This window comes from Typopeltis vanoorti, chromosome 7, assembly GCF_054136105.1.
Source record: "Typopeltis vanoorti isolate ZY-2024b chromosome 7, IOZ_Tvanoo_1.0, whole genome shotgun sequence".
In the NCBI taxonomy this organism is placed as follows: Eukaryota; Metazoa; Arthropoda; class Arachnida; order Uropygi; family Thelyphonidae; genus Typopeltis; species Typopeltis vanoorti.
In genome coordinates this window covers 33,893,494-33,906,167 of record NC_143555.1, presented here as the reverse complement: position 1 = coordinate 33,906,167, position 12,674 = coordinate 33,893,494, and the positions used below count along the sequence as shown (strand labels likewise).

At 35.5% G+C, this 12,674-nt stretch overlaps 1 protein-coding gene across 1 annotated transcript in view; it reads left to right on the top strand.

Annotated features, from left to right (window-relative positions):
• The window catches only part of mRpL1 (mitochondrial ribosomal protein L1), a 386,771-nt gene extending 375,997 nt beyond the window's left edge, over positions 1–10,774 (top strand). The window contains exon 11 of the mRNA XM_090395205.1: positions 10,549–10,774. The gene's annotated coding sequence lies outside the window, so the exon portion shown is untranslated. The remainder of the gene's footprint in view (positions 1–10,548) is intronic.
• Positions 10,775–12,674: the final 1,900 nt, after the last annotated feature.

Below are 12,674 nucleotides of genomic sequence, written 5' to 3'. Positions count from 1 at the left end.
GCATTCTTGATATTGTTTACATTCTCCATTCTTGTGTACAATGAGGTATGAAATATTTACAATGGCGAAGAGAACGGGCTAGGGCCACAAAATTGTATCAAAAGTCAAAGTCTTATCTTGTATTCCGCAAACAAAGAAGATTCACAACATCTAAAACTCACTAATCACCACTGAAATCAAAAACATTCTTCGCAACAACAACCATCATGCAAGACTACTATGCGAGCCACCATCTTCCTTTCAATCGCGTTCTCATTTTTTAAAAGCTTGGTTCGCAGCGTTACATCTCCTTTTAAACACCGTGCTGTTTCTCTCTTTCATCATCGATGTGTACGTCATGCTTTCACTACATCACACGGCACTTAGCGCCGCTCGCGGAATCCTTTCGTAGCATCACGGTGGGGGGGGGGGGGAGATGCACCGTGCAACATAACAGATATACTAGTACATTCGCCACGTGTCTCAGAAGTCGGCCGTTTCACATTTATTATTATTTCTCACCCAGCAAATGGTTAGTTATTTACATAGTATTTTAGACTAAGCAACTATATAATAATAATACAATGAAATTTCACATTACTAAATAAGATAAGATATAAAAAAATTACGATTTCTATACAAGTGCTTCTTTATTTCTGATAAACCATTATTTTCCTCAAGAGGGTGAGAACGATGTTAAGTCCGAGTGAAACGTGATTTTCTTTAATATTTTTTTTCACTTCGACTTAACACCGTCTTGTGGACTCTACTCCTGAATAAACCACTCTCTGATATCTCTCCATCATCCACCCTCCTATCCATCTCCATATGCTGCAATTTACTGATTAGAATTCCATGTAGTATCCTGTCAAACCTTAGCAAGGTCCAGTAGAATCACTGTAAACCCATTACCCTTATCCAGTTCACCCGTCACTGTGTTATAATACATGAGCAAGTTACTGAGGCATGACCTACCCTTCACAAAACCATGCTATCCCCAATACAGTATCCCATTTTCATCTATCCAATCTTGTATTTTCCTCTTGACTATTTTCTCCAAGACCTTGATAACAATTCCTGTTTGGCCAGTAATTTTCAACAGCAGCCTTGGAACCACCTTTATGCAGTGGAACTATTTTCCCCTATTTCCACTCCCTTGGGACTGACCCAGACCCGAGGCTCAAATTAAACAAAATGGTCAAAGGCACTGACAATTCTTTAGCCGCTTCACGTATGACACGAGCTGGTATACCATCCAATCCCACAGATGTATTGACATCGAGGTTCTGTAATAGACTATTTACCTCTACTTCAGTCATCACAATTTCGGTATAAGCTGTTGGTTCTTCCATTCCTGCAATGTCACCACCTGGATGATATATTCTTGCAAAGTGCTTGCTCAATATGAAGATATATATATGAAGATATTAAAAAAAAAAAAAAAAAAAATGTGACAGTAGTTAAGAAACCCATAAGATCAAATTAGAAATTAAAGAAAAAGCAGTTGAACAAGCTAGTAAGATAAAATATTAAGTTTAGAAATAAAACAACTGTTTTATTTCTAAGCTTAATATTTGGATATCTGGATGTCTCAACAGCTTCATCTGGAAGAATAAGAACAAAGAAATAAAAATAGGAATCTATACACATTACAAATACTAATGATCTGCACTGCAACTCACAGACATCAAAACTCAATTTATTATTTCTAGCAAAACCTCATGTGGTACCTTCTGCTTTTCTCCTCTTTCCTCTGCAACTGCTATTTTCTACAACAGCTCACACTGACAATCCATAACATAATTTATGATACCTTCTATAAGAAGTGCAGAGCATGTTTTTCATTAAGATCTAACATTGTTTGCTTGTGGTTGCTAAACTTTGAATCCACTTTATATAGTTCTGCTCTGACTAGAGATTACTTTGCCTCAGTTTGTTGCTTTCCTTTGCTATATTTATTGCTCTCCTAATTCAGATGGCTATGCTGGCAACCTCTGATTATTTATATTTGGAAGTTGATATGCTACAGTGTAAATTATCCCATCATTGAGATCAGCTTCAGTGATAATTTTAACTGGCTTCCTTTCACTGCCTTGACAGTTGAGCTACTTGCTATTAATAATGACTTAGTACAACAAATGATGCACTTATATCCCAGAATACCAGTTCTCCTTCCTTCATATATACTGCAGTTGTCACTGGAATGACTTGGATTTCTATGTCTTTTTAACGGAGTTGCTTACTGTTTTCTCTTTCCTGATTCCAAACTCCGATAACAAAACCAAAATAATCTTTGCTTGAAGGAATGCCTTGACTCCTCTGCTGTCTCCCACCTCTACTCACTCAGCTTATACCACAGTCCATAACATCTGTAAAAAACCATCAGCATGACCGGAAACGCCACCGGAAGGTACTAACAGGGACACAAAGATACAGAAATAACACAAGACAGTAAGTAGTGTATAAACTTTATTATGCTTAACTGAACAGTTCAATAGTAGTTGGGTACATAATATGGTAAACGAGGTGCATGTCTGCCATCTCAGCATTCGTACAACAACGCATGTTCTTCGTACGACATCGAAAGCTTGAATGAAGAAGCTCCAATTGCTCACCTGGAAGTGCTGATGAACAACACCACCTATCACTTTTAGGTGACATTTCCGGTCATGCTTTCCTATGTGAATATGGTCAATTTTGATGTTCTCTACCTCCCTTCAAAGTTTGTACATGGAATTTTAAACCGTTCTGTATATATAATATACATGTTGGATTTTTCAGCAATAATACCTAAAGATAAAGCAATCCACTTGGCATTAGTCTTTTCATTCAAATCTCGTATTGACAACTGAGGTAAATCCTGTCTGTTATCTTTCTAGCAACATGAAAGCAGTCTTTTCCTTAAAAAGCGAAAGTCAGATGTCAAGCTAATATTCCATTGTCCTTATCACAGTAGTCTTAAAAGTAATAAAAAAGCATCATTAACTTAACAGCCAAGTCCGTGCAGTTAGCCGATTGGCTATGTGCTTCACAACCATATGCCCGGGAAAGGAGTGTCCTTGGTTCGATTCCTATCACTGACCTGAGGAGCTCAGGATCTTTCTCAGACATAGTCAAGTTAGCTGGTCTTGAGCGTGAATGCAGGGTTTTTCTCCCCAGTTTATCTGGGGAGAAAAACCCTGGCCTTGAGACCATAACGGACATAGGGCCAACCACCTTATCCTCGTATAATGGTTGCAGTTATAAGGAATAGAAACCCTTGATACCGTAAAGATAAAAGAGGGAAATATTAAGAAAGAAAGAAAGAATTAACAGCCAACTTCTTTGCTACCCAGAAGTTCACCAATATGGATTCTACCCTATTAGATCTCCTAACTATGTTACCCACATTTCTTTATGATGTTCCAGGTAAAGGAGGAGCTGATCTGCCTTGCTCATCTATGCAGGAGTTTTGAGTAAATGGTCAGCTTTACCATTATATGAATTTGGAATGCTGCCATATGGGTGAGTCAGAGTGGATGGACAGAAATTGCACCCAACAGCTTTTGTAAAGTATCAGCAACTGCTATTGCACAGATGATAAGTTTTCTATACATGTATCCATTGATTAACGCGGTTAATTAATCCCTCGAGGTTACTGCGTATATCAAAATCGCGTTAATCAAATATAATAATCAGTGGTAAAAAGTACAATTCGTCCATGATTAATTATTGTATTAATAGTTCGTTTTATATGGTACTCTTTTAGGAAAGATAAAAATTGAATGCAAAGTAAACGTTTAATAAATATTTGCACCTACATTAGTTACTGCAATTTTTTTATCAAAAGAAGTTATCAAGAGTCATTTGAACAGTTTTAGTTTTTTTCTTATTGGCATAAATTCTACTATAACAAGCAAAATGACTCTCCAGACCTCAGCAAACAAGCATTCTTTGATTAACATCTGGATCCATATCCATTACTTGATGATTAAGCAATTCTAAACTGCGAAATATTCCATCCAGTTCTTTGACTGTTATCTCGTTTGGAACCTCATCTTCACATTCCATTTGTTTGTTGTCTTCATATGTGCGTTGTTGTTCAATTTCAAGAAGAATTTCAGTGACAACGACAAGATCGTTGTCACTGAAATCTTTTGAATTTGAATCCAATAATTTTTTAACATCTTCCATCAACACCATCAAAACCAAGGTCTTCACCAATTGCAATGATTTCTTCAGTCACATTGTTCACAGGATTTTGAAAACAACCTAAGTCATTAGCACATTCTGGCAAAAGGTTTTTCCAAACAGCTTTCATGCAGCTAGAAGACACTTGCTCCTGCGAGTCATGAATGTTTTCAGTTGCATGTTTAATGTTAAATTTTTTCCAAAATTTTTGGAGTGTAGTCGCATTTTCTCCCATTGTTTCTACTGCCTTTGAGAATGTCTTATTAGAAAATAGGCTTTGAAAGTTGCAGTGACACCCATGTCCATAGATTGTAGCAATGATGCCGTATTTGGTGGTAAAAATAAAACTTTCACATTCTCACACAGATCATTAAGAGAATTTGGATGACCAGGTGCATTATTAAAAGCAAAAGAGCTTTGAAAGCTAAGTTATTTCTCTTGCAATAAGCTTCAACTGCTGGGCAAAAATAAGACTTAAACCAATCTTCGAATAGACTTTGGGTAACCCAAGCTTTCTGATTCGCCCACCAAATTACAGGTAAAGATTTCTTGTTACATCCTTTTAAAGCCCTTGGGTTCTTAAGTTTGATAGACAAACAGCGGCTTATTTAAAATCTCCGTTAGCATTCCTTCCAAGCATAACAGTTAAGCAATCTTTTGATACTTTATAGCCAGGCTGCACTGTTTCTTTTTTTGATATAAAAGTTCTAGATGGCAAGCATTTTTTTCCAATAGAGGCCAGTTTCATCTACATTGAAAATTTGGCGGTAATCGTAATAATTTTCTTCAATAATTTTCTGCAGCTCAGCAGGATATGTAGATGCAGCATCTTCATTGGCACTTGCATCTTCACCTGTTATTTTCATATTCTTTAGTCCAGCCCTAGATTTAAAATTTTCAAGCCAGCCTTTGCTAGCTGCGAATTTTGAATTGTCTTCTATATATTTAGTCCCTTTAACTCTTGAAAACAGGCTTAGAGTTTTGGCCTTGATATTATAGGCATTAATTGGAATTCTCTTTTGATTGCAGTCTTCCAGCCAAATAATCAACAGATCTTTCATTTCAACCATTACGTGTGGTTAAAATGGAAGATCCGGTTACGTGTGCATTGCATACTTGCAGCTGTAGATGCAACTTCACCTTGCTCGCAGTACTCATCAGCCTTTGGATAAAATAGTCCGTATTGTAGACTCGTTAAACCAAATTTGCTAACGGTCTTACTTTTACTTTCACCACATTTAAATCTCTTAATTATATCAAGTTTTGTATCTAGGGTAATTAATTTCCTCTTCTTTTTTTCACTTAATGACCTAGTTATGGGATTGGGTGCAACTAACTGGCTTGCACTAAGGCTCTGGGAGCATGGCTGCATGGGAGGAATGACTTCATCAGAAATGCTCGTGCCACATGAATTGCATGTTTTTGCATGGTAAATTTAAAGGCGTGTTAATCAAAACTCTTGCCTCGTATAACAAGTGATCATTGCAATTAATTTCGCTGCGTTAATCAAATCCCACGTTAAGCAAGGGATACCTGTATTTGCATACTTACAGATTAGAATTTCTAGTTCTAATGTTGCCAATAAGTCTGAGTTTGTGCCATTGATCAAACACTTTATAGCAAGAAAATTATAATGAGTTTCTCTCTGACAATAGAAAATGTGAATTTATTATATACTGAGTTCCTCTTTCTCTTTCGGTTTGAGTACTTCTATACTTGTGCATTACATATATTCAGAAAGAAATTGCTAAGAAGTGACATGCAAGGTAGTATTGACCTCTCTCTACTAGTTGTGATCTTTTACTCTTCATTCAGAACACGAATGCAGAATGTCCTTTGAAATTACATTCAGATTGCAAATTCAAATGACTTGGATATGAATCATAAAATGATCAATATATTTTATCCATATGGATGGAATGGTTAATTTGCTTGAAAAATAACATGTATGGTCTTTATTTTTGACTTGATATATACTGTTCATTCGAAATATTATGACCACCATCTTATAGTTAATTTTCCCTTATTGACCCTTTGTTGCTAGAACTATCACTTCATGGCATTGACTCTATAAAGCATTTGAACATTGTAAGAGGTATGGTACTCTGCATTGTCAGTTTATCCATAGATCTGTGTTTGGGAGTGGATTCAAACACCCAGTTTTCAATCTACATAATCCCAGAAATGTTCTAAGGAATTCAAATTTCGTGATTTAGTGATATTCTCAAATGATACTGACAATGTTGGTGTGGCATGTCATTCTGCTGATTTCCTGTGCTATCCAGGAAGAATGATGGAAGTTTATTTTGCACTTGGTTAGACTATAATCAATTTAGTTTAATCCTTTATCCAAGTGTAAGCAAACAAAGTTTGCACCTGAAAATATCTTCAGGACTGAGATAAGATGGTACATTCACTGGCAACTTGTAGCAAAGGTGGACCAAGCTCTCACCACTCCTTGTCTCCGTATCTCCCATAATGCAAAGCACATCTCCTTGCAGACATGTATATACTGCTGGGCATTAAGGAAAGGGCCACTACACAGAGTGGTGATACTAAGGCAGAAGCAATGGAGAGGTCATATTTACCTATACGAGGTCCTGAAGATATTTTCAGGTGCACACTTTGTTTGCTTACACTTGGATAAAGGATTAAACTAAATTTATTATATCCAAGAAGAAGTTACTGTGAAAGAGCATACCGGATAATCTAAAATGGATAAATAATTTTAACATTCATAGTATGGTCTACAGGTATCAGTGCTCCAAAAGATTACCAGGAATATTCCCCATACCATAACATTATTGCTGTTGCTACCTCTTACCTATTTTTTCTAGACTGTGACACAGGGGTAATACTTATCTCTTTCTCAGTGGTGCAGTGAAAGCTCTCATATGTGGAATGTAGACTTAACTGTCAATGATTAGCATGGGTACATACTTGGGAGACCTATACAAAGGAGAATACATTGGCTTGTTGAAACTCCTTTGTTTGTATTCATTTAAATTCCATGGTGAGCTGTTCCACAATTTTTCATCTATGACTATGTATAATGCAGAGCACTCGGCAATCATTATCAGTACTGATGAGGCATTGGGCACCTACCATTAGTCTAGCAACCGCTGTTCTGTTCCAGTATCTTTCCACTCTTTCACACATTAACTACAGCACTCTGAATAGCATATAGTATTAGATATTGCTATCCTTCAACCTAGCAATGAAGTTCAGATCACATCCCTTGCATATGTTAATCATCAGCTTTAATCAAACAGTAAGTCACACATCTCCAGTATCATGTATACAGTCTTGCTATAAATACTCTTACAACTTCTGCACAACCCCACATTGCCCTCAGAATTGCACAAGTCCAATTCCATTAGTGACACTCTGCACAGCCAACATTCATATGTTTATCAGTAGAGAAACAGTTTGTGTACGTGTTAACATGCAGTGGGGGAGATTATGAGAACTGTGTAGCTGTAATAGCACTTCAGAAGGTTGAAATGCAACAACCACCTGTTAATAGCACTATTAACACACTATAAATATCTGGAATCAGCAGAATGTTTGTGTATTGCACTATTAACTGTTAATAGTGCAATACACAAACATTCTGCTGATTCCAGATATTTATAGTGTTGAAAATAACAGGTGGTTTGTTGCATTTCAACCTTCTGAAGTGCTATTACAGCTACACAGTTCTCATAATCTCCCCCACTGCATGTTAACACGTACACAAACTGTTTCTCTACTGATAAACATATGAATGTTGGCTGTGCAGAAGTTGTAAGAGTATTTATAGCAAGACTGTATACATGATACATGTATTGCACTATTAACTGTTATAATGATACAGAAGACATATCTGACCACCAAAGAACAGGTCGACTGCATTGTGTTAAGATGCAACAGCTTGTGATCCTGTGAGAATCCAGAAAGTGATGCCATGAGGGATGAACATTTTGCAGAGAACAATGTCATGTATACTAGCTGACTTGGGACAAGAGCCTATCATCATTCTACTGGGCACTTCCTAATACCACAACTTATGCAGTATAGGATAATAAAAGCAAAGGCGTGGTATGCAAACAATAGACACAAAGATATTCTCTCCACATATGAGAAGATTTTTACCATTGAAGAGTCATTTAACTGCCAAAATGATCAGGTATATGCCATGGATGATTGCACAGCACATGCCATAGCACCCAGGATTCAGAGAATTCAGAGGTATCCAAGTTACATTTCTGCAAAAGCTCCACCAAAGTGTATCAATACACTGTGGTACAGTCTCTGAACAACACCTTGTTTCATGGACCTTTCAACGGGACTCAGACCCTGCACACACACACACAAGGCGAGGACCACACAACAGTGGTTGGAAGCCAATGTCCTCGATTCAATGCCAGCATCTGATTGGCCATCTGGAAGTCCTGTGGTCAGAGCTCGAGAGAGTAGCCTGCAAGAAAATTGCACTCCAGCATCGTCAGCCTGAAGGAGCAAGCAGTGGTAGTGTTTCTGTTGGATGTTGTTTTGTGTGCTGCCATCAGTATTTGGCCTCACAGACTTCAGGCATACGTGAAGGCAAAACAGGAACATGTTGAACATTGAGTGTTGCTGTATGCATGTTTATACATGTGGTTTGTATGTACTGAAAGTTTAAATGAATTACTAATAGATTAAAGGTTTATATGCTGTTCAAGTTGTAACAGTATTTATGGCTAGACTTAGGTATACTAGCTTTCACCATGATAGGGATGTCACCTGGTGGATGCATTGGAATGAGCAGTTGTGAAGTAACAGGTGGGTGAGGGTCATGATACTTTGACGTGACTGCAACCAGTGATGACTGACAATTTATCCCATGGTTACTGAAAAGTGATATCAGTACATGTGGTTACTATAGTATCTTATTCTCCCATACTGATATGTTCCAGTATCAGTATGGGAGAATAATTCCAGATTAAAAACAGGAAATAGTCGCATTTGAATGCAGTGTTTATAATTGGAAAGTGTTCCTCCTCTTTTCAATTATGGAATGTTGCTGATAGCTAGAAACAAATTGTCATTTTTTTGTTGTTGTTTTTTTAAACTCTTTTGCACATAGGTATATTAAAAACTTGGGAAACACTTATTCAACAGCACATTTCAAATTTGATTTTGAAACTGAAGTATCCTGATTTCTCCAAGCACTAAACAAGCATACAGAAGCAATTTTAGTAATTTTTGTCAGTAGATTTCGTGAGTTTTTTTTTTATTTTTCATGCAGAACTGCAAATGTTTTTAGTTTAGAAGAAACTCATTAAGAGTTGGTCATCCTTCTATGGTTCTCTGTGTCAGAAGAAATTTAGGCTGTATCCTCTTGTTAATGTTCTTTCTATTTTATGCCTACACATACACACCTATGCTGTATCATGCAGGCTTACAAAACCAGATCTGACAAAATAGTGTGTTTAATTCTTATTCCTGTAGTCTCATATGTCTGTATTGTGTTTGCTCTTCTTGTCGGTTTGTCTGTTTTGTGGGATGAAAAACCTGAGTTTTTGGAAGTAAAAAAAAAAAAAAAAAACTCTTCCCCTCCATATGAGACTAACTCACCCTACGGTGAAATGCCCTGATAAAGGTTGTTTGCATCCTAGATGGGATTTCAACTCATCTTTCCAGCCAAAGGGTATTAGTTAAAATGCACTGAAGCATTTTGTTTCTAGTTTCTAATGTTTATAGCCCATTCTTAGAAAACAAATTTCATATATATCATGATGCATGTGAATTACAGTGAAAAGTTTAGTGATCCTAACATAAATACAAAATATTGATGCTTTTGAACTTTGCTCAATACAGAAATAAATATGAAATGTTTTAAAGAAACATTTGCATATTATAATGAATAAGGAGAGCACTCACACGTGCTACCCTTATTTCATCCTTGTGACAATGTTTTTTAACAAGCAATATACAGTATATATATAGGTGGAAATTGTTCAAAACTGTTATTGATTTCATAATCAGAAAAACTATTAGAGTAAAGAATTGCACAGTACAAAATATCAATATTAAAAATAAGATTATGGATATTTACATGTGTATTATATGTTCCATTAATAATTGAGAGAACATCCAGTATATATGTCATCTGTGATGAAGGATCAAAGAATCAAAAGCAATAAGTAAAATGGGAAATTTAAATATTAACGATGACCAGTGATAATCATAGCTGGAAAGCAAAGAAAATGAAAATTGAAACATTTAATCTGAGAAATATCCCTGAAAATGGGATATCTTAAACATTAGTCCTTATTTCAGTTCTATAGTACAATGGTACTGTTGGTAGTCAAATGGTTATTTTTATTGTATGTGTGAGTATTTTTAAAATATTTTTTTCTGTTTTACATAATCCAGAAACCCTGCTGTAGACTTTTCAAGCCTTGGATAAGTGGAGTGGTGTGGTCTCATATAAGAAGAATTCATAGAAAAATTCATCACCTACTTAGACATTTGTTTTTTTGTTAATGTTATTTATTAAAATTTGCTCCCATCAGGACAAAAGTCTTTGTAAATTGCATTGATGGAAAATACAAGAGAACAGGACATTCCCTAGTAATAAATGCAACTGTTTGAAAAAAAATTTTTTCGCTTTTTCTTTTATAAAATGTTTCAGTGTGGTCTTCAAAAACATGGATTTTGAATATTAAAATTCCAGTAAATCATAGATTTTGTAATGTAATTTAAGTAACTTATTCTTTTAATATTTTTGCATCATTCCAAAATTTAGTGGAGGGAAATATTTTCAGGAATATTAGTTTAGCAGATCAAGAAATTAATTACACTAGATAGTTTAAAAGTTGATAAAAAGCTTTTTAATTTTTGAATACAGATGACTTTTTTTAAAGTAAGGTATTACTTAATATGTTGATTGTATTTTCATTTTTTTTTCAATGTAGTCTTAAAACAAACTTAATTTTAGATTTTTTAAAAAGTTAAACAAAATCCATTATGTATTTTATTTATATGTTTTATGAGTCAAAAGTATACCAACAATTCATAAGCTTTTTATACTCTCATTTCTCTTTCTGTCTGCTGTCACCATTCCCTGTATACTCTGTAGCTCAACTTCCTGTAAAATTGATAGACTCCCATTACCCCTTTAACTTGCCATTCAACCACTTCTTCACATTCACAGCATTTCTCCATTTCCAGGCACATAATTTTATCATGATCTTTTCTTAAATGGTTTTAATGCACTATTATTGGGGGATGGGTAGAAACATATGTAATGCTATCTCTGCAGTCTGCACTCATCTGGCAAAGTGCACAGTGCCAATCCATACCATGAAAAGTTTATAAAAAAGTTAATTTTTATATAAATCAAGTGGATATTAAATCCAGCATTATTTCAAAGCCAAATGTAGAAACTATGAAAGTTTCATACGAACTCTTTGACCAGAGAGCTTACAGGAATACACTTGCTGGCATTTACGAGTTGCCCTAGCGCAGACCTTATAAGACATGATCGCTTGCCCAAGTGTCCATATATTCGCCTTCTATTGATCCATTTTGATAAGGTTCCACTGGCCTAACAGCTGTTTCGATTCAAATTTCATACAAAACTTTCATAGTTTCTACATTCGGCTTTGAAATAATGCTGGATTTAATATCCACTTGATTATATAATATAATCTTGAATATAATTTTGCATCGCCAAACTGAAGCCTTTTGGCTCTTTATTTTAGTAAATACTTTATGCACTGACTGATAGTTCACTTATGAAAAATACGCCTCTCAGACACTTTGAGTTCCTTAGTACTGAACGAGAGTTTTTGCTCTCTTAAGGTTTCTACCTGGTCTCTGAGGAGAACAAACCAGTTTGAAACAGCTGTCAGACCAGTGAAACCTTATCAAACTGGACCAATAGAAGGCGAATATATGGATGCTTGGACAAGCAACCATGTCTTACGCTAGGGCAACTCGTAAATGCCGGTGAGTGTATTCTCATAAGCTCTCTGGTCAAATTTTGTACAAAACTTTAATAGTTTCTACATTCGGCTTTGAAATAATGCTGGATTTAATATCTGCTTGATTTATATAATTTTGCATTGCCAAACTCCCTTTTGGCTCTTTATCTTAGTAAAAAGTTAATTCATATTCTTGAGAAATTTGACTTTTATATATCATCTCAACTGTAAAAAAAAAGTAGGTAAGTGTTTTCTTTTGTGAAGGAGAGTTGTAATTTGTACATCGCATTTATGTAATTTCCTCCAAAATAATAATTAATTAGATAATAATAATTATCTATGAGAAATATAAAGGAGAGAATTCATCCATGACTAGATATTGATTTACAACACTCTCTGTTCCTGTGTGTTTATTCTCTGGAAAATGCAAGCCCTAATAAATAGCTTTTTAAACTGTCTCATTCTGCCCATTGTCATCCAGAAATGCTCTATGTATTGGAAGACCATTCATACTTATGACAGTCATTTCATTAATGTTTTGCCATTTTAGTGTTACAATAAAACTTCTGCAGT